This window comes from Podarcis erhardii (genome assembly GCF_964252035.2).
Source record: "Podarcis erhardii genome assembly, chromosome: 7".
Classification (NCBI taxonomy): Eukaryota; Metazoa; Chordata; class Lepidosauria; order Squamata; family Lacertidae; genus Podarcis; species Podarcis erhardii.
In genome coordinates, this window is record NC_138511.1 from 90,783,260 (window position 1) to 90,803,329 (window position 20,070).

The 20,070-nt window shown below is 51.1% G+C and overlaps 1 protein-coding gene across 1 annotated transcript in view; it reads right to left on the reverse strand.

Annotated features, from left to right (window-relative positions):
* The window catches only part of LRFN1 (leucine rich repeat and fibronectin type III domain containing 1), a 154,927-nt gene extending 134,949 nt beyond the window's left edge, over nucleotides 1-19,978 (reverse strand). The window contains exon 1 of the mRNA XM_081868900.1: nucleotides 19,866-19,978. The gene's annotated coding sequence lies outside the window, so the exon portion shown is untranslated. The remainder of the gene's footprint in view (nucleotides 1-19,865) is intronic.
* Between the last annotated feature and the right edge of the window lie 92 nt (nucleotides 19,979-20,070).

A 20,070-nucleotide genomic window follows, 5' to 3' on the forward strand; every position in this document is an offset into this window, starting at 1 on the left:
GAGTAGAATGTGTGCTTTTATTTAAAATGCATCTCTGGGTTATTTGTGGGGCGTAGGAATTTGTCCATTTCCCTCCCCCCCAAAAATATAGTCCGGCCCCCCACATGGTCTGAGGGATAGTGGACTGGCCCCCTGCTGAAAAAGTTTGCTGACCCCTGTCCTAAATGCTGCAACCTTTCCCCCCTCAAGGAGTTACTCCACCCCCTTGATTATTTTAGCAGCCCTTTTCTGAACCATTTTCCAACTCTACAATATCCTTTGTGAGACAAGGTGACCAGAACTGAGCACAGTACTATACTCCAAACACGGTCACACCAGGGATTTGTATAATAGCATTATGATACTGATGGTTTGTCCATTCCTTTCCTAATGATTCCTAATATAGATTTGCCTTTTGCACGGCTGCTGCACACTAGGTCAACATCCTTATTGAGCTATGCACTCAGTGTTAGAAACTCAGATATATAAGCGAAGTGCCAAATGGCTCCAAGGACTGCAACCAAGGTTACAGTCGGCAAAAACGGAATGTCTGGTTGCCGTTTGGGGGCGAGACAGCTCTGAAGTCTTATTTTTCAAATGATACTCACTGTGATTAATTCTCAGTTAAACATCCGGCTAGTTCAGATGACAGCCTTGAACCTTGAGAACTTAAAGAAGAAAAGTCTCTTGATCCAAGTAAAGTCCATATATACACAGTATATATGGTGGCTAACAGATCGAGGTTGAATCCTGACAAGACAGAAGCACTGTTTTGGGGGGACAGGGGGCAGGCGGGTGTGGAGGACTCCCTGGTCCTGAATGGGGTAACAGTGCCTCTGAAAGACCAGGTGTGCAGCCTGGGAGTCATTCTGGACTCACAGCTGTCCATGGTGGTACAGGTCCATTCTGTGTCCAGAACAGCTGTCTACCAGCTCCATCTGGTATGCAGGATGAAACCCTCCCTGCCCACAGAGTGGTGCATGCTCTGGTTATCTCCCGCTTGGACTACTGCAATGCGCTCTACGTGGGGCTACCTTTGAAGGTGACCTGGAAACTACAACTAATGCAGAATGCGGCAGCTAGACTGGTGACTGGGGTCGGCCGCCGAGACCACATAACACCGGTCTTGAAAGACCTACATTGGCTCCCAGTACATTTCTGAGCACAATTCAAAGTGTTGGTGCTGACCTTGAAAGCCCTAAATGGCCTCAAGGCCCCAGTAGACCTGAAGGAGTGTCTCCACCCCCATCGTTCAGCCTGGACACTGAGGTCCAGCTCTGAGGGCCTTCTGGCGGTTCCCTCGCTGCGAGAAGCCAAGTTACAGGGAACCAGGCAGAGGGCCTTCTTGGTGGTGGTGCCCACCATCCATCCTCCAGCCACCTTCAGATACTCACACAGGACCTTCACCGCCTTCACTGGTTCTGATTTAAAAGAGAGGTAGAGCTGGGTATCATCCGCATACTGATGAACACCCAACCCAAATCCCCTGATGATCTCTCCCAGCGGCTGCATGTAAATGTTGAAAAGCATGGGGGAGAGGACAGAACTCTGAGGCACCCCACAAGTGAGAGCCCAGGGGTCTGAACACTCATATCTGCTGGAAGCCAGTGGCTGGGGCAACCCACCCAGATGTTTGGGGTATAACAACAACAATAGAGGACGCCCCCATTTCCATCGGAGAAATGTTGGAGGGTACGCTCTTGCTGCAATTGGCCTGCAGCTTAACTCCAGCAGCGACTGGAACCAGCGAAAGGGGCGGGAGGGGGCCAGGTTAAGAAAGCGGAAGATCTTTGCCTCCGCATTACAGCTTGCTTGAAACAAGGAACATGAAGTAGGGAATAATGACTGCAGAGTGGAGAGCCCTCATGCAAGGTAAATGCGCCGCTCAAGTAGCTTTCACGCACTCTCACACTGGCTTGTTTTAATATTTATTGGTGACGTCTCGACAAGGGCTTCAGGACGGGAGAGGCTCTCTTCCCCCCCCCCCCCCTGCACAAACCCATCACCTAAGAACCACCGTATTTCATTCCGGTGATTCAGGGACGTGCCTTGACTGTTTGCCAGCGACAAGATAAGAAGGTGTTTTGCTTTGTTTTGAGAAAATACATCCTTCTGGCTTATTAGTTGTTCTGCAAAGCCTGCCCAGGACTGAGCCAAGAGATCTGCGGCAGGTGCAAAGGAGAGAGCTTTGACAGCAGGCAACGTGTTCCGATCCTGACATGCTAGAGTTGCCTTATCCGGAGGGCTGTTTGATTTGCAAAAGAAGGAAAACACCCACCAACCTCGGTGCTACAAAGAGGACAGACCTGGCTTTCATTTGTGCAAAGGCCTCTCTCTCTCTCTCTCTCTCTCTCTCTCTTAACTGGTGTACGAAGGACCCAGTGACAATATCAGAGGAGGATACTAATAATAATAATAACTTATTATTTATACCCCGCCCATCTGGCAAGGTCCCACCAGCCACTCTGGGTGGCTTCCAGCAAAACACTAAAATACAATAACCTATTAAACATTAAAAGCTTCCCTAAAAGGGCTGCCTTCAGGTGTCTTCTAAAAGTTTGGTAGCTATTTTTCTCTTTGACATCTGGTGGGAGGGCGTTCCACAGGGCGGGTGCCACCACCGAGAAGGCCCTCTGCCTGGTTCCCTGTAACTTGGCTTCTCACAGGGTGGGAACCACTAGAAGGCCCTCGGCACTGGACCTCAGTGTCCGGGCAGAACGATGGAGGTGGAGATGCTCCTTCAGGGATATACTGGCCGAGGCCGTTTAGGGCTTTCAAGGTCAGCACCAACACTTTGAACTGTGTTTGTAAACGTCCTGGGAGCCAATGTCGGCCTTTCAGGACTCGTGTTATATGGTCTCGGCGGCCGCTCCCAGTCACCAGTCTAGCTGCCGCATTCTGGATTAGTTGTAGTTTCCAGGTCACCTTCAAAGGTAGCCCCACATAGAGTGCATTGCAGTAGTCCAAGCGAGAGATAACCAGAGCATGCACCACTCTAGCGAGACAGTCCGTGGGCAGGGACTAAATAAGGTAAACAGCTGCCCTGGACACAGAATGGACCTTCGCCTCCATGGACAGCTGTGAGTCCAGAATGACTCCCAGGCTGCGCACCTGGTCCTTCAGGGGCACAGTTACCCCATTCAGGGCCAGGGAGTCCTCCACACCTGCCCACTTCCTTTCCTCCAGAGGCCAATCAATCAATCAATTAGTATGCCGCCTTTTCATAATTAAAACCATGCTCGAGGCGGCTTGCAACACACACAAAAACTGCATACCAAAAGGAGTCACAAACAAAACATTAGAATCTCCACTTGAATCAAAAGATCCAAAATAAAGGTACAAAAAGTAAACAGTAACAACACCCAAAAAAACCCAAAACAATACTGCAGTGCAGTGAGCTTCATGGCCAAGTGGTGATTTCATGGAATCATAGTCAGAAGGGACACCTGGGGGTCATCTAGTCCAACCCCCTGCCATGCAGGAATCTCAGTTGAAGCATCCATGACAGATGGCCATCCAGCCTCTGCTTAAAAACCTCCAGCGAAGGAGAGTCCTCAAACTCCTGAGGGAGACCGTTCCACTGTTGAACAGCCCTTAAAAGCCCTTTCCAAAAAACCCCCCACAAAAACAAAAACCCCAGTCCATTCCCAAAGGCCTGTTGAAAGGCTCGGCAGTGGAAGGACAATAAAGAAGGAGCCAGTCTGGATGCTCTAGGGCTGGGCGTCCCAAACTTGGGTCCCCAGCTGCTTTTGGACTACAACTCCCATCATCCCTAGCTAGCAGGATCACTGGTCAGGGATGAGGGGAACTGTAGTCCAAGAAACAGCTGGAGACTAAAGTTTGGGAAAGCCTGCTCTAGGGAGCTCCAAAGTCTTTTGGGAGAAGCCACAACCGAGAAGGCCCTCTCCTTTTTTTATAATATATTTTATTAATTTAAACATATAAATTATAAAATGTACCACAAAACATATCACTTATACAATCTTTTTGGACTTCCATCAGCACCTCTGATGATCCACCGTTTTAACCACTTCTTATGCATTTCTTAACTTTATATTGCCTTTACATCTCTTAACAAATCATCCTTCCCCTTCTCCATTCTTACAATACTTCTAATAATACTCAAAAGGGCCTCTCCAAGCATGCCTGTGAGGATGGCAGGACCGAGAAAAGAGTCTTCCCCAAAGATCTCAGAGCCCAGGGAAGGTTTGTATGAAGGAGCGTCTCCACCCCCATCGTTCTGCTGGACACTGAGGTCCAGCTCTGAGGGCCTTCTGGCAGTTCCCTCATTGCGAGAAGCCAAGTTACAGGGAACCAGGCAGAGGGCCTTCTTGGTGGTGGCACCTGCCCTGTGGAACGCCCTCCCAGCAGATGTCAAAGAGAAGAAAAACTACCAGACTTTTAGAAGACATCTGAAGGCAGCCCTGTTCAGGGAAGCTTTTAATGTTTAGTAGGTTATTGTATTTTAATACTTTGTTGGAAACCGCCCAGAGTGGCTGGGGAAACCCAACCAGATGGGCGGGGTATAAGGTAAAGGTAAAGGGACCCCTGACCATTGGGTCCAGTAGTGGCCGACTCTGGGGTTGTGGTGCTCATCTCGCTTTGCTGGCCGAGGGATCCAGTGTACAGCTTCCGGGTCATGTCGCCAGCATGACTAAGCCACTTCTGGCAAACCAGAGTAGTAGTAATAATAATAATAATAATAATAATAATAATAATAATAATAATTTATTATTTGTACCCCGCCCCAGCCACTCTGGGCGGCTTCCATAGAAACCAAAAATACACTAAAATATCACAGATTAAAAACTTCCCTGAACAGGGCTGCCTTAAGATGTCTTCTGAATGTCAGGTAGTTATTTATCACTTTGACATCTGATGGGAGGGCATTCCACAGGGCAGGCGCCACTACCGAGAAGGCCCTCTGCCTGGTTCCCTGTAGCTTTGCTTCTCGCAATGAGGGAACTGCCAGAAGGCCCTCGGCGCTGGACCTCAGCGTCCGGGCAGAACGATGGGGGTGGAGACGCTCCTTCAGGTATACTGGGCCGAGGCCGTTTAGGGCTTTAAAGGTCAACACCAGCACTTTGAATTGTGCTCGGAAACGTACGCATGGAAACGCTGTTTACCTTCCCGCTGGAGTGGTACCTATTTATCTACTTGCACTTTGGCATGCTTTTGAACTGCTAGGTTAGAAGGAGCAGCAATAATAATAATAATAATAATAATAATAATAATAATAATAATAATAATAATAATAATAATAATAATAATTTATTATATGAGGGAATAGGGCCTTTCAGCTAGCCTGGCCCTATAGAGACAGCCTTCTTTGTCCCTGTGCTTAAAGGAGGGTACTGGCTGAAGGCAAGGAAATCCGGTCCTCTCCTCTCCTCTTCACAACAACACACACCCCGACAGAGTTGTGTAGCCACCATCCCTTCTACACCTGCCTCTGATGTGTGTTTGCAAGTCAGAAAAAACCCACATCTCAGCATCGGGAGGAGGCAGGGAAACCGGCCAACCCTACAACTGCTCTCAGCTCCCCCCGCCAACGCCCCACAGGCCTCCTTCCTCCTATCCTCACACCTGCTCCCCCGAACTTGCATCCACCGTCCACATCTCTGCCTCTTTGCCCTCTCCCCCTCCAACCCAATGCATTTTGGCAGAAGAGGCGGACCCCTGCCGAACCGACCAACTGTCCGTTTCGCCTGCACAGAACACCGAACGCTTGCCACACGCAAACAAGGCGTGCTGAAGATCTTCACCGGGATGGCAAATCTGGCTGGGAAGACCCAGGACAGGCAGAAGAGAGAGCCCTTCTTCACGCAGGGCGATGTTAAACAGTGGAACTCGCTGCCGCAGGAGGCAACGCCAGCTGCCAACTTGGATGGTTTTAAAGAGGATTGGATGGTTTTAAAGAGGATTGGATAGATTCGTGGAGAAGGAGAAGGGATGGATGGCTGTGCTTGTGAATTGCTAGTTGCTGGGGAAAAGACAGGAAGGGAGAAGGCTCTTGTGCTCGGATCCTGCTTGCGGGCTCTCAACAGGCATCTAGCTGGCCATTGGCAAATAATAATAATAATAATAATAATTTATTATTTGTACCCCGCCCATCTGGCTGGGTTTCCCCAGCCACTCTGGGCAGCTTCCAACAAAGATGAAAAATACACTAAAATGTCACATATTAAAAGCTTCCCTGAACAGGGCTGCCTTCAGATGTCTTCTGAATGTCAGGTAGTTGTTTATCGCTTTGACATCCGATGGGAGGGCGTTCCACAGGGCGGGTGCCACCACCGAGAAGGCCCTCTGCCTGGTTCCCTGTAACTTGGCCTCTCGCAGTGAGGGAACCGCCAGAAGGCCCTCAGAGCTGGACCTCAGTGTCCGGGCAGAACGATGGGGGAGGAGATGCTCCTTCAGATATACTGGACCAAGGCCGTTTAGGGCTTTAAAGGTCAGCACCAACACTGGGCAGATCAGGATGCTGCCCAGCTAGGCTGACACCTAGCTCTACCTCGCTTTTAAATCAGAACCAGTGAAGGCGGTGAAGGTTCTGTGTGAGTGCCTGGAGGCAGTTGGAGGATGGATTGAGGTTGAATCCTGACAAGATAGAAGTACTGTTTTGGGGGGACAGGAGGCGGGTTGCTGTGGGGGGCTCCCTGGTCCTGAATGGGGTAACTGTGCGCCTGAATGACCAGGTATGCAGTCATTTTGGACTCGCAACTGTCCATGGAGGCGCAGGTCCATTTTGTGTCCAGGGCGGGTGTCTCCCAGCTCCATCTGGTACGCAGGATGAGACCCTACCTGCCCACGGACTGTCTCGGCAGAGTGGTGCATGCTCTGGTTATCTCCCGCTAGGACTACTGCAATGTGCTCTATATGGGGCTATCTTTGAAGGTGACCTGGAAACTACAACTAATCCAGAATGCGGCAGCTAGACTGGGGACTGGGAGCGGCTGCCGAGACCACATAACACCAGTCTTGAAAGACCTACATTTGCTCCCAGGACGTTTCTGAGCACAATTCAAAGTGTTGGAGCTGACCTTTCAAGCCCTCAACGGCCTCAAAGGCCCAGTGTACCTGAAGGAGCACCTCCACTCCCACCGTTCAGCCCAGACACTGAGGTCCAGCACCGAGGGCCTTCTGGCAGTTCCTGCCCTGCGAGAATCCAAGTTACAGGGAACCAGGCAGAGGGCCTTCTTGGTGGTGGCGCCCTCCCTGTGGAACTCTCTCCCACCAGATGCCAAGGAAATAAAAAACTACCAGACTTTTAGAAGACATCTGAAGGCAGCCCTGTTTAGGTGACTTGGAAACTGCAGAGTAGCTGGGACAAGATAGGTGGGATAATAAGAATAAGAATAATCGGAAGCAGCCTTAGACCAAGTGAGACCATTGGCCCATCTTCCCCAGTATTGTCTACACTGGCAGGCAGCCGCTCTCTAGGTTTTCAGGTTGGGAGTCTCAACTGGAGAAGCCTTTGGGGACTGAACCTGAGACCCACCTTCTGCTTGCAAGGCAGATTCTCTCCCTCTGAACTCTGGTCCTTCTGTCCAGAAGGAGGTGTGGGTGAGATCCCTGCCTGAAGCCCTCGAGAGCAACATAGAAGTCATAGCAGGGTCACTGGTGCGAGGTGGGAACATGGTTTGTCTTGACCTTATAGGCTTTGCGTGTTCATGGTAGTTGGTGCAGCCTGTTGGTTTCTGTTTCCCTCACTGAGCAGCAGCTGCAAGTCATGGGACTATGTTTTCATTCCACAGTCGAGATACTGTTGGATTCCCACAGGAAAGGGAGACGGGATGTGACGTTTACTGGTTTCCTGCTTGACTACCTGGTATGGTTCTTTCAGACCATAAGTCTTCAACATTCTCCTCTTCTTTCTTAGGAGAATAGGGGCCTATAGTGAACAATGGTTCCTCCAATTCTCAATCAGAGCCTTCAGAGGGTCGCATAGAGGCTTCCGCACTCTTGAAATCCTCTGAACCATCCGATTCAGTCTCAGATTCAGAATCAGGACCTTCGTCAGTGGGTGTGGCTGTTGTTTCTTATCCTCAGACTCTTCACTGTCATCAGAATAACACTGGAAAATTCCCACATTCTGCCCCCACTTGGTATTGTACTCAACACTTCTAGAGAGCCTAATTGTCTTAGAGTCAGTCATCATTACTCTGTAAGAACCTTTCTGATACCCTAGAAAGATACCATGCAAACTACACTTGCCTAACTTAGAGCTTTGTGGTATGTGAACCCACATGTCAGAACCAAAAATTCTCATGTATTTGATGTATGGTTTCTTGCCAAACATAGGGGATGATGCAACCAATCACGTTCATAGGGGGTACAACTCTGGGGATGCTCGCATCCAGGAAGGTGTTTTGGTGCAGCAATGTGGTTCTTGCCTTGCCATCTTCAGGAGATACTTTCCAGAGTCACACGGCGGCCAAGTAACTTTGCACAACTGCCATGGGTCCCGTCCGTCCATCTGTCCCCCCACAATGTGCAGCACAGGTCTCAGCAGGGGTCACACTTTCTGGGACCAACGTGTCATTGGTGCAAAACACTGGCCAGGCCATTCTCATGAGCCGAAAGCGTGCTCGAGAGCTCATCCTCAACGTGACACGGAGAAATTGATAGCGCTACTCGAAGCGTCTTTCCGAGAGCCTCGTTCATCTTGTCATTAAGAGAACTGCCAATAGCTCATGGTCACAGAGTGCCTGGTTTACATCCAGATTCAGCTTCCAGTTTAAAAAATCGAGGAGCAGGAAAAGACTTTCTCTGTCTGAGATCTTTCAAAGCCTCTACCAGTCAGAGCAGTGGATCATATGGACCATGGGTAGGCCTGGGGGCTGGATCCGGCCCAATCGCCTTCTAAATCCGGCTTGCAGATGGTCTGGGAATCAGCGTGTTTTCACATGAGTAGAATGTGTCCTTTTATTTAGAATGCATCTTGGGATTATTTGTGCGGCACAGGAACTTGTTCATATTTTCTTCTTCAAAATATAGTCCGGCCCCCCACAAGGTCTGAGGGACAGTGGACCAGCCCCCTGCTGAAAAAGTTTGCTGACCCCTGAGATGGACCAACAGCTTGATTCAGGATTTGCAGTTGCTATTTTTCTGGAAAAAGAGGGGCCAGAACTCACCATGAACACCTCCCTTGTTCTCTTAGGATGGCAATGGCGCCCACATGAGAGGTGCCGGAACTGAGTTCCGATTTAAAAAATCCCCACGATTCACGTGTTTCTGTTGTTGTTTAGTCGTGTCCGACTCTTCGTGACCCCCTGGACCAGAGCACGCCAGGGACTCCTGTCTTCCACTGCCTCCCGCAGTTTGGTCCAACTCATGCTGGTAGCTTCGACAACACTGTCCCACTATCTTGTCCTCTTTCGTCCCCTTCTCCTTCTCAGGGTCTTTTTCAGGGAGTCTTCTCTTCTCCTGAGGTGGCCAAAGTCTTGGAGCCTCAGCTCCGGGATCTGTCCTTCCAGTCAGCACACAGGTCTGATTTCCTTCAGAATGGAGAGGTTTGATCTTCTTGCAGTCCATGGGACTCTCAAGAGTCTCCTCCAGCACCAGAATTCAAAAGCATCCATTCTTTGGCAATCAGCCTTCTTTATGGTCCAGCTCTCACTTCCATACATCACTACTGGGAAAACCATAGGTTGAAGTATATGGACCTTTGTCGGCAAGGTGATGTCTCTGCTTTTAAATTATTATTATAACAATAATCTCTAGGAAAATGCCAGCCCTTCACAAGCACTCCCCATTTGAAAGGCTTGGATTTGATGGCTTCCTGGCCTATGACCAGGAATGGTTGTACTACAAGGAAGGGACCAATCTCAATGCTCTAGGATAGGGTGACCCAAACCTGGGTCCCCAGCTGCTTTTGGACTACAACTCCCACCATCCCTAGCTTGCAGGTCAAGGATGGTGGGCATTGTAGTCCAATAAACAGCTGGAGAGCCAAGTTTGGGAAACACTGCTCTAGGTAGTTCCAAAGATGTTTGGGGCCACCACTGAGAAGGCCCTCTTCTGCATCCCTTCCAAGCACGTGTGTGATGGTTGGGATACCAAGAGAAGTCCTCACTCAGATATCTCAGAGCCTGGGGGAGGTTCGTGTGAGGGAATAGGGTCTTTCAGATAGCTTGAACCTAAGGAATAAGGGGCTTTCTCCGTAATAACCAGTACTGGTGAAAATCTGGGAGGTGGACATAGAATAAGTTGTGGCTTCTACTTAAGAAGAAGCTGCTGGATCAGTCATAATAATAATAATAATAATAATAATAATAATAATAATAATAATAATTTATATCCCGCCCATCTGGCTGAGTTTCCCCAGCCACAGTGGGTGGCTCCCAATCGAGTGTTAGAAACAATACAGTATTAAATATTAAAAACCTCCCTAAACAGGGCTGCCTTCAGATGTCTTTTAAAGATGAGATAGCTGCTTATTTCCTTCACATTTGAAGGGAGGGCATTGCACAGGGCGGGTGCCACTACCAAGAAGGCCCTCTGCCTGGTTCCCTGTAACCTCATTCTCGCACTGAGGGAACCGCCAGAAGGCCCTCTGTGCTGGACCTCAGTGTCCAGGCTGAACAATGGGGGTGGAGACGCTCCTTCAGGGATACTGGGCCTCTGAGGCCGTTCAGGGCTTTCAAGGTCAGTCACTGCCTCTCAGCCTGGCCTACCTCACAGGGTTGTTGAGAAGGTAAAATGGAGAGGGGGAATAGTGTGTTTGCTACCTTGAGCTCCTTGGATATAAATCTAACAATAAGTAAACAGACAAACACCACAGCAGCATTCAAATCCTGACATCTAGGTATTTTAGGCCGTTCCAATAACACTATTTATTTGTTTAACAGGATTTCGACGCAGCTTGTCAGAGAATAATTGGGTGCCCTCTTCCCACCTTGGATCAAATCTATGCCTCCAGGTGCCATAAGAAAGCTGCAGAGATAGTGCAGGATAGTGCGCACCCCGGAAATGATCTCTTTCAGCTTCTGCCTTCTGGAAGAAGGTACAGGGTTATAAAGACTAGGACCAGCCGCCCGAGAAACAGTTTCTACCCAAATGCGATTTTGGTTTTAAATACATTGTAAGGAGTCTATTGGGACGTGGTTGGCACTGTGGGTTAAACCACAGAGCCTAGGACTTGCCGATCAGAAGGTCGACGGTATGAGTCCCCGTGACAGGGTGAGCTCCCGTTGCTCGGTCCCTGCTCCTGCCAACCTAGCAGTTTGAAAGCACGTCAGTGCAAGTAGATAAATAGGTACCACTCTGGCGGGAAGGTAAATGGCGTTTCCGTGCGCTGCTCTGGTTTTGCCAGAAGCGGCTTAGTCCTGCTGGCCACATGACCTGGAAGCTGTACGCTGGCTCCCTCGGCCAATAAAGTGAGATGAGCGCCACAACCCCAGAGACGGCCACAACTGGACCTAATGGTCAGGGGTCCCTTTACCTTTACCTTTAAGGAGTCTGTATGGGAGTATTTAATTATGGGGTATCAGAGTTTTTAGGGGGCTAACCAGGTTGGGATAGCTGGGATAGCAGGCTTGTTGGTTTTTGAATGTCTTATGTAGATTTTTCAATTACGGGACAATGACAATAAAGATTATCGTATCGTATTGAACCTGGGTGGGCTGGACTGGCCAAAGCAAAAGAAAAAGGGGGGTTTTTTGGCAGGCATGAAAAGAAACACAGCATACATGCCTGCTCAACATCAGTGGGCAGGGAGTTCCAAAGTGTAGATGCCACCACAGCAGATGAAATATGGAGTCCCTGCAAGCATGGCACAGACATTATGGGGCATGTCAGGCCAACGGCAGTCCATCAGCCATGCGCTGGGCAACCTGCCTCATGATTCCTTTCAGCAACAAAGGGGCATTTTACTGAAATTCTGGGATGGGTCACAAGGCGGGTCGGTTCATGCGGAGACAGGCCGTGGCATCGCGCAAACGAGCGGACATGGAGCTGTGAGGATCAGAGCCGCTGTTCGCCTCCTCCCCTGGCTCTGCTGCTGCTGCTGCTGTGCCAGGGCAAAGATCTGGCTTGGCACAACATCCTCTCTGAACCTCCTGGGCTCATGGCTCGTCTCCCAGTGTGACATGAGAGATACCTTCAAATATCTGAGGGGTTGCCACATGGAAGATGGAGCGAGCTTGTTTTCTGCTGCTCCAGAGGGTGGGACTCGAATCAACAGATTCGAATGACAAGAATGGAGATTCTGACTAAACATCAAACATCAGGAAGAACTTTCTAACAATAAGAACTTTTCAACAGTGGAATGGATGATGGCAGGAGGTGGAGAACTCTCCATGTCAGTAAAGAAGGCTGATCGCCAAAGAATGGATGCTTTTGAATTCTGGTGCTGGAGGAGACTCTTGAGAGTCCCATGGACTGCAAGAAGATCCAACCTCTCCATTCTGAAGGAAATCAGCCCTGAGTGCTCACTGGAAGTACAGATCCTGAAGCTGAGGCTCCAAGACTTTGGCCACCTCAGGAGAAGAGAAGACTCCCTGGAAAAGACCCTGATGCTGCGAAAGATGGAGGGCACAAGGAGAAGGGGATGACAGAGGACGAGATGGTGGGACAGTGTTCTCGAAGATACCAGCTTGAGTTAGATCAAACTGCGGGAGGCAGTGGAAGACAGGAGGGCCTGGCGTGCTCTGGTCCAGGGGGTCACGAAGAGGCGGACATGACTAAACAACAACATGCAGGGGGTTAGACTAGATTATGGTTACCAGATTTGGTCTAGTAAACCTAGACTGGATTCATTTCCAATTCTGGTATCACGGAGCAAGAGAAACAGTGAGCCCAGTTTCAGTCATAATGCAAAGCCAAACCATGGTTAGTGCAGCAGCAGCAGCAGCAGCACGAACAGGGTGAGAGCACTGCAGGAACTCACATGTTTTCCCGTTCCTGCTAAGCCACGGTTTGGCTTGGCATTACGTGCAAATTGGATGGAGCGAGGAAAAAGCAGGCAGAAAATTGCGGATGGCCTGGGATATGAACAGGTCAGAGGCTGCACACCTTTGAGTACCAGTTTCTGGAAACACAGAATTGCTGAGGTGGAAGGGACCCAAAGGGTCATCGAATCCAACCCCCTGCTGTGCTGGGATCACAGATAAAACAGGGAGGGTGACTGCCTGCAAGCCATGCCCCTGAAAGGGTGCTGGAACAGATGTGACTGTGGCCAGCAAGGCGGTTCTATGGTTTTCTGTGATTAGACACTGCCATGACCCACTACTGTTCAGTGCAGTTTCCACATTCAGAGGCAGTCTACCAGCCCTGGAGTCCAAGGAACCACACAATAAGATTAGGGGCTGCTGAATGCCTGAACCTGCCTCCAACCAGCTAGAACATCGGTCCGCCTAGCCCCGTGTCGTCTGCCCAGCAGCGCCTCAACCAGGCACCCTCCAGATGTTTTGTACTACAGTTCCCAATGGGGCTGATGGGAACTGTAGTCTGAAACATCTGCAGGGTGCCAGGATGCCCCAAGGACTCCTCCCCATCGCTTTGCTGCTACCTGATACCTTTTTTTAACAGGAGATGCCAGGATTTGAACGTGGGAACTTCCGCAGGAACAGTGAGTGCCTAACCACTGAGCAACGCTGCCTCCCTCCCTTCCTCCTGGCTTCCCACTGGACCCTCTTGAAAACAGGGCACCCGGGCGGACTTTGCAGCGCTGTTTGCATAAGAGAAGCAGCTGTTTGCAAGGTTTTGTGTTTTGGTTTTTTCCAGCGGCCCAAATCTAGGTGGAGAATCTAGGCTACAGCACATGGCGGCCTTCTCAGGAGGAAAAGAAAGGACATATGTCCGAAACAGGCAGGCGAGTCCCGGCAGCACCATCTGTGGCCGCCTGCCTTCTCCTCGCCCTGCGGTTAGGCGGGGGGGGGGAGCAGAATAGACGCCGCAAGCAAGGAGGCCAGGATGAGGCCTCACCTGCAGCACTCAGTCCCCAAGTCCCAGTTCGGACACCTGCAAGCCTCCTTCACTGCTCTGAACCTCTGCTTCCTAACCCACATTGGAAAGAGCGAGGCAAGAGAGAGGCGGTGTAGTGTAGAATTGTAGAATCGTAGAGTTGGGACCCCGAGGGTCATCCAGCCCAACCCCCTGCAGTTAGAGCGTTGGACCAGGGTTCAAATCCCTACCTGGCCACGAAGTCCACTGGGCCACTTCCCTGCCTCTCAACGCCACCTGCCTCGCAGGGCATAAAACGGTGAGGGAGAGAACCGCGCGTGCAAAGGAATAAATACGTAAGGCACCAGTTTTCGAAGACCTGACTGCTTCCCCCCTCCTTCTTTTTCTGCCCCTCTCCTTCCAGGTGGGTTTTCTTGCTTGCTTGCTTGCCAAACGGATAACACAAACAGAATATGACATTTCACACCCGGGGATCAAACACACACTCGCTCACACAAGCATTGCAGCTGCGCAGGAACTGTCATGCGGTCTTCTAAAGAAGACGCAGCCATGCACAGCGAAGCTCCCACCGGCTTCCGTGAGAGCATAAGGAAAGCCTGTTGGATCAGGCCCATGGAAGCCAGTATGCCTATGCAAAACAGGCAAGCAGGATTTGAGCACAAGAGCAGAACTTTAGCCTGGAGAAGAGGAGGTTAAGGGGTGATATGATAGCCATGTTCAAATATATAAAAGGATGTCACATAGAGGAGGGAGAAAGGTTGTTTTCTGCTGCTCCAGAGAAGCGGACACGGAGCAATGGTTCCAAACTACAAGAAAGAAGTTTCCACCTAAACATTAGGAAGAACTTCCTGACAGTAAGAGCTGTTTGACAGTGGAATTTGCTGCCAAGGAGTGTGGTGGAGTCTCCTTCTTTGGAGGTCTTCAAGCAGAGGCTTGACAACCATATGTCAGGAGTGCTCTGATGGTGTTTCCTGCTTGGCAGGGGGTTGGACTCGATGGCCCTTGTGGTCTCTTCCAACTTTTCTAGGATTCTATGATTCTATGATTCTAACTCTCCCTTCCTGTGGTTTCCAGGAACTGGCATTCGGAGGCAGAGGAGAGGCATTGTGGCTATTGGCCCTTGATAGCCTTCATAGAATCATAGGAGAGATAGGAGGGACCACAAGGGTCATCTAGTCCAACCCCCTGAAATGTGGGAATCTTTTTGCCCAACCCACCACCCTGAGATTAAGTGTCACATGCTCTACCGACTGAGCAATTAATAATAATCCTCATCTAAAGCCATCCAAGTTGGTGACCGTCACCAGCTCCTGTGGCAGCGAGTTCCAAAGTCTAACTATGTGCTATCCCTGCATTTATCCTCTATGACTCTGGCCAGTCTCTAGAGGGGAATCTAGCACAATCCAGCAGGGATCTCGCTTTCGTAAGGACATAAGAGAAGCTTGCAGGATCAGACCAGTGGGCCATCTACATTTCCGAGCACAATTCAAAGTGTTGGTGCTGACCTTTAAAGCCCTAAACGGCCTCAAAGGCCCAGTATACCTGAAGGAGCGTCTCCACCCCCATCATTCTGCCCGGACACTGAGGTCCAGCTCCAAGGGCCTTCTGGCGGTTCCCTCATTGCGAGAAGCAAAGCTACAGGGAACCAGGCAGAGGGCCTTCTTGGTGGTGGCCCCCGCCCTGTGGAACGCCCTCCCAGCAGATGTCAAAGAGAACAACAACTACCAGACTTTTAGAAGACATCTGAAGGCAGCCCTGTTTAGGGAAACTTTTAATGTTTGATGTATTGTGGTATTTTAATATTCTGTTGGAAGCCGCCCAGAGTGGCTGGGGGAGCTCAGCCAGATGGGCGAGGTATAAATAATAAATTGATAATAATAATAATAATATCTACTCTAGCATTCTGTTCTCACAGTGGCCAACCAGGTGCCTCTATGGCCAACCCTCAGGCAGGAAGCGAGAGCCTTCTCTTCATCCAGAAGCATTCCTGTCTAGTAGCCAACAGCCTCTCCTCCTTGAATTTGCCTTGTAAAGCCATCCAGGTTGGTGGTCCATGGGACTGAGTTCCATAGTTTATCGATGGCTGTTTAAAATCCTCCAGGCAAGGTGAGTCTACCCCGCTTCTGAGGTTGTCCTTTCCATCATCAAATGAGAGCCAGTGTGGTGTAGTGGTTAAGAGCGATAGACTCGTAATCTGGTGAACCGGGTTCGTGTCTCCGCTCCTCCACCTGCAGCTGCTGGGTGACCTTGGGCCAGTCACACTTCTCTGAAGTCTCTCAGCCCCACTCACCTCACAGAGTGTTTGTTGTGGGGGAGGAAGGGAAAGGAGATTGTTAGCCGCTTTGAGACTCCTTAAAGGAAGTGAAAGGAGGGATATCAAATCCAAACTCTTCTTCTTCTTCCCATCAGAAAGTTCTTCCGAATGTTGAGTCGGAACCTCCTTCCCTGTCGCTCGAATCCATCGGTTCGGGTCCTCTGCTCCAGGAACAGGAGAAAACAAACTCGCTCCTTCCTCCGTGGGACAGCGCTTCAGATATCTGGAGATGCTTTTCATGTCACCTATCAGTGCCCTCTTCTCCAGGCTAAACAGACGGTGGCATGGAGTAGGACTAAGCTCAGCTGTGCCGCGTGATCGACATTTCCCAACTTTGGCACAGCCAGAGCCCCCAAGGAAGGCTGTTTCGGACTGCGCTGCTAGAGAAGCCCTACCTGCGCGCAGTCGTTGAGTTTGCCTGCGCTCAGAGATGTCAGCAAACAAGTGTGGGAGTGACAGTCGACATGCAGCCGGGTGCACAAAATCCCTGCATATATTTGTTGCCAAGGATCAGGCCTGGAAGTGTGAAGTGCGCTTCCTTCCTGCTCATCGCTTGCAGGAGTGCGGACCTGTCTGAGCATCCACTATCGCCCGACACTTCTGAGTCTGCATCAAGGAGATTAGCCAGGTATCATTTCGGCAGTCCCAACTCTCTCCATCCTCCCTCTCTGTGAAAATGCGCATTAAGAACACAAGGAAGGCCTGAGGTCCAGCGTCTACTCCAGCATCCTGCTCTCACAGGGGCCAAATGCCTCTAAGAACCTAGGAATCAGATAGACTGTCTCTGGACCCGGAGGTTCCACAAGAACATAACAAGACCCCGGGTGCTAGATCAAGAAAAATGGCCAATCCAGTCAAGCCTCCTGCTCTCACCGGAGCCAACCAAATGCCCCAATGGGAAACCCAGAATCTGGACCCAACCACAAGAACCCTCTGCCCTCCTCTAAGGGACCCCTGACCATTAGGTCCAGTCGTGACCAACTCTGGGGTTGCGGCGCTCATCTCGCTTTACTGGCCAAGGGAGCCAGCGTACAGCTTCCAGGTCATGTGGCCAGCATGACTAAGTTGCTTCTGGCGAACCAGAGCAGCGCATGGAAACGCTGTTTACCTTCCCGCTGGAGTGGTACCTATTTATCTACTTGCACTTTGACGTGCTTTTGAACTGCTAGGTTGGCAGGAGCAGGGAGCGAGCAACGGGAGCTCACCCCATCACGGGGATTCGAACCGCCGACCTTCTGATCGGCAAGTCCTAGGCTCTGTGGGTTAACCCACAGCACCACCCGCGTCCTCTGCCCTCCTGTAGTTGCCAGCAACTGGTACTCAGAAGCACTGCTGCCTGCGGAGCATAGCCATCATGCCTAATAGCCACCAAAGTTTTTTCCAGAGGTTATAAGAAACAAAGATCATTATGCCCTAGATAAAACAAATCAATTGCCTCGGTTTCTTCCATCTGTCTGGTCGTTTCAACTGTATCTTGTTCTGAAATTGTTTCGTGGGTTTTTGGACCGCAATAAAGTATTGAAAACAGCCCTCTATCATATTGTAAGCTCTTTGGGACAGAGACCTGTTTGGGGAGGGTTGTTTATTGCTTCTGTAAAAACAGGGATGGGGACTCCAGCTCCTATAGCCCCAGTCAGGAGGGCCTATTGTCATGGGTTATGGGTGTTGTAGTCTGAAAGCATCCGAGGGGATGGGCACAGGTCTCCCTTCCCTTCTGCATACGCTACATAAATAACGGCACTCCCCAGGCCTCTCTGGCGTACTTGCTCCCAGGCCCCTCTCTAAATGCACGCGGGTGTGTCATAAAGCGTGCATATTTAATGCGTGTGTACTTAAGTGTGCGGGGCTGTTCTTGGCCGGGCGTCAAGTATCTGGAGGTGTCTGTTTCCCCCCCAGCTAGGCGTAGGAGAGGGGGGTCGCACTGCTTCCTCCTGCAACTCGGCGCGTGCATTGTGTGTGTGTGTGCGTATGTGTGCATTTGGCAGTGTGAATGACAGCGGGCGAATGAGCATTCCGTATGTCCAGGAGCTTTACAGAGGAGCGACGAGGCGCTCAGGCGTTTGAGGCAAGCGAGCGAAGCTCCATTTGATGCGCTCTCAAAAGCCCAGCATCCATCCTTCATCCCCGTTCGCAAAAAAAAAGAGAAGAGAAAACCATCATACATCAACCTGGAGGGCAGGGGACAGACGAACTTGTGGAGGGGGAGAAGGAGGAAGGGAGGGAGGGAAACGCTGGAATATAATACTGCCTGCAGTCCAGTTGTGAAAGGTCCCTAGGGACATCCGGATCCCAAAATTGGGGCGAGAGTGGGGTGAGTTGTGGATCTCCAAGGGAGTGTAAAACCACGTAACAGAGACCCACCATTAATCTAATAATTCACCCTCAGGTGAGCACCATTAACCATCAAAACCTGGCTGCACAGAGGCTGGGAATTCTTTGGCAGGTGTTCGCACGGATCAGGTCCAAAAAAGAAAAGGTGGGGAGGGGGGTGAAGAAGAGCGGGTCTGTTTCCCCTTCCTGGCATTGCTCAGATCCATCAAGAGTGAGTGAGATGGTTTCCAGTTCATGTGTATGTGTGTGTCCCCCCATCAGAATGCAGCAGAGGGCGGCTTTGAAATTCAGCACCTTGGACAGCATGAGAAGAGAAGAAGGGGATGCCAGCTGCCCTCGCTGGCAGGTGCCAAGGGAAAAGAATGGCCCCTCTGTTGCCTGGCAGAGCTTCCCCGCTTCCCAACCAGCTGCCACCCCCAGAGTCTGGCGGCAGAAGCAGCGGCACAGCTCTAGGAGACAGAATCGGTTTTGCCAGCCCCAAGTGGCGGCGGGTTGGGCTGGGGGTGGAGGACGACTGAATCGCGCCAAAGAGACCGAACCGAGCCAAAGAGACAACTTGGGCATCTCAGCGCCCCCTAGATACACCAATGTGGCCCCCTCAAAAAAAAAGCCACACACACACTCAGAAATCTCCGATCTTTGGCACAAGGGCAAACAACGCAGGTTGCCTCTTCCAGTTCCAAGCGCTCTGGTGCTAAGGGGAGAGAGGACAGCAGCCCGGTGCCCACCAGAGTGCCAGGGTCCCTGCCTGGCACACAGCAGGGTTAAGAAGCAAAGCAGCAGCAGCAGCGATGCTTCAGAGGCTGGCTGCCGCTTGAGCCCAACGCCCCCATCTGTTCTCCTCGCCAGGACTAACAGCCCCCTCCCCAAAACTGCAAAAATACCTCTCCATCCCCAATCATTTGCGGCAGAGGAGGGGGAAATACAAGCCCGTCTAAGCCCCTAACGAAGCGAGCCCCTTCACCCACTAACCCGGGCGCCCCCCCCGCCCCCAATTTTCTGGCACCCCACCCAGCCCCTCCCCCAACAAGCATAACCTCTGGCACCAGACGAGCGAAGAGACATTACCATTCCGCGCATCTCAAGGAATACCAGACCCAGATATAACAACCCCCCCCCAAACAAACACACACACCCCTCCCCATCATTTTTGGCAAAGCCTCCAGTTGCCAGCCTGGGCTTCATCACATCCACCCTCACCCAGCCCCTCCCCTCCAGCCTCCATCCATCCTTCCTTCCATCTATTCACCATGCGCAAATGTCGCTCCGGCGGCCTTCTCCTTCCTCCCTCCCTCCCTCCCTCCCTGGAGGAAAAGGCAGGAGGGGGTTCCCTTACCTTTGGGGGTGCAGCGGGGTGTCACCCAACGGGAGGTGGGCTCATCCTTTCGGCTGGGCAGCGCGGCCGCGTCCAGAGGGGCTGCGCCGCCGCCGCCCGCCCGCCCTGCGCCAAAGGGACTCCGCCTTGGGGGCGCCTTGGAGGGGGAGCCCTAGGGGGCTCCTCCGGGCCGACTCCTCGCAGGCTCCATCGGCGGAATCCACAA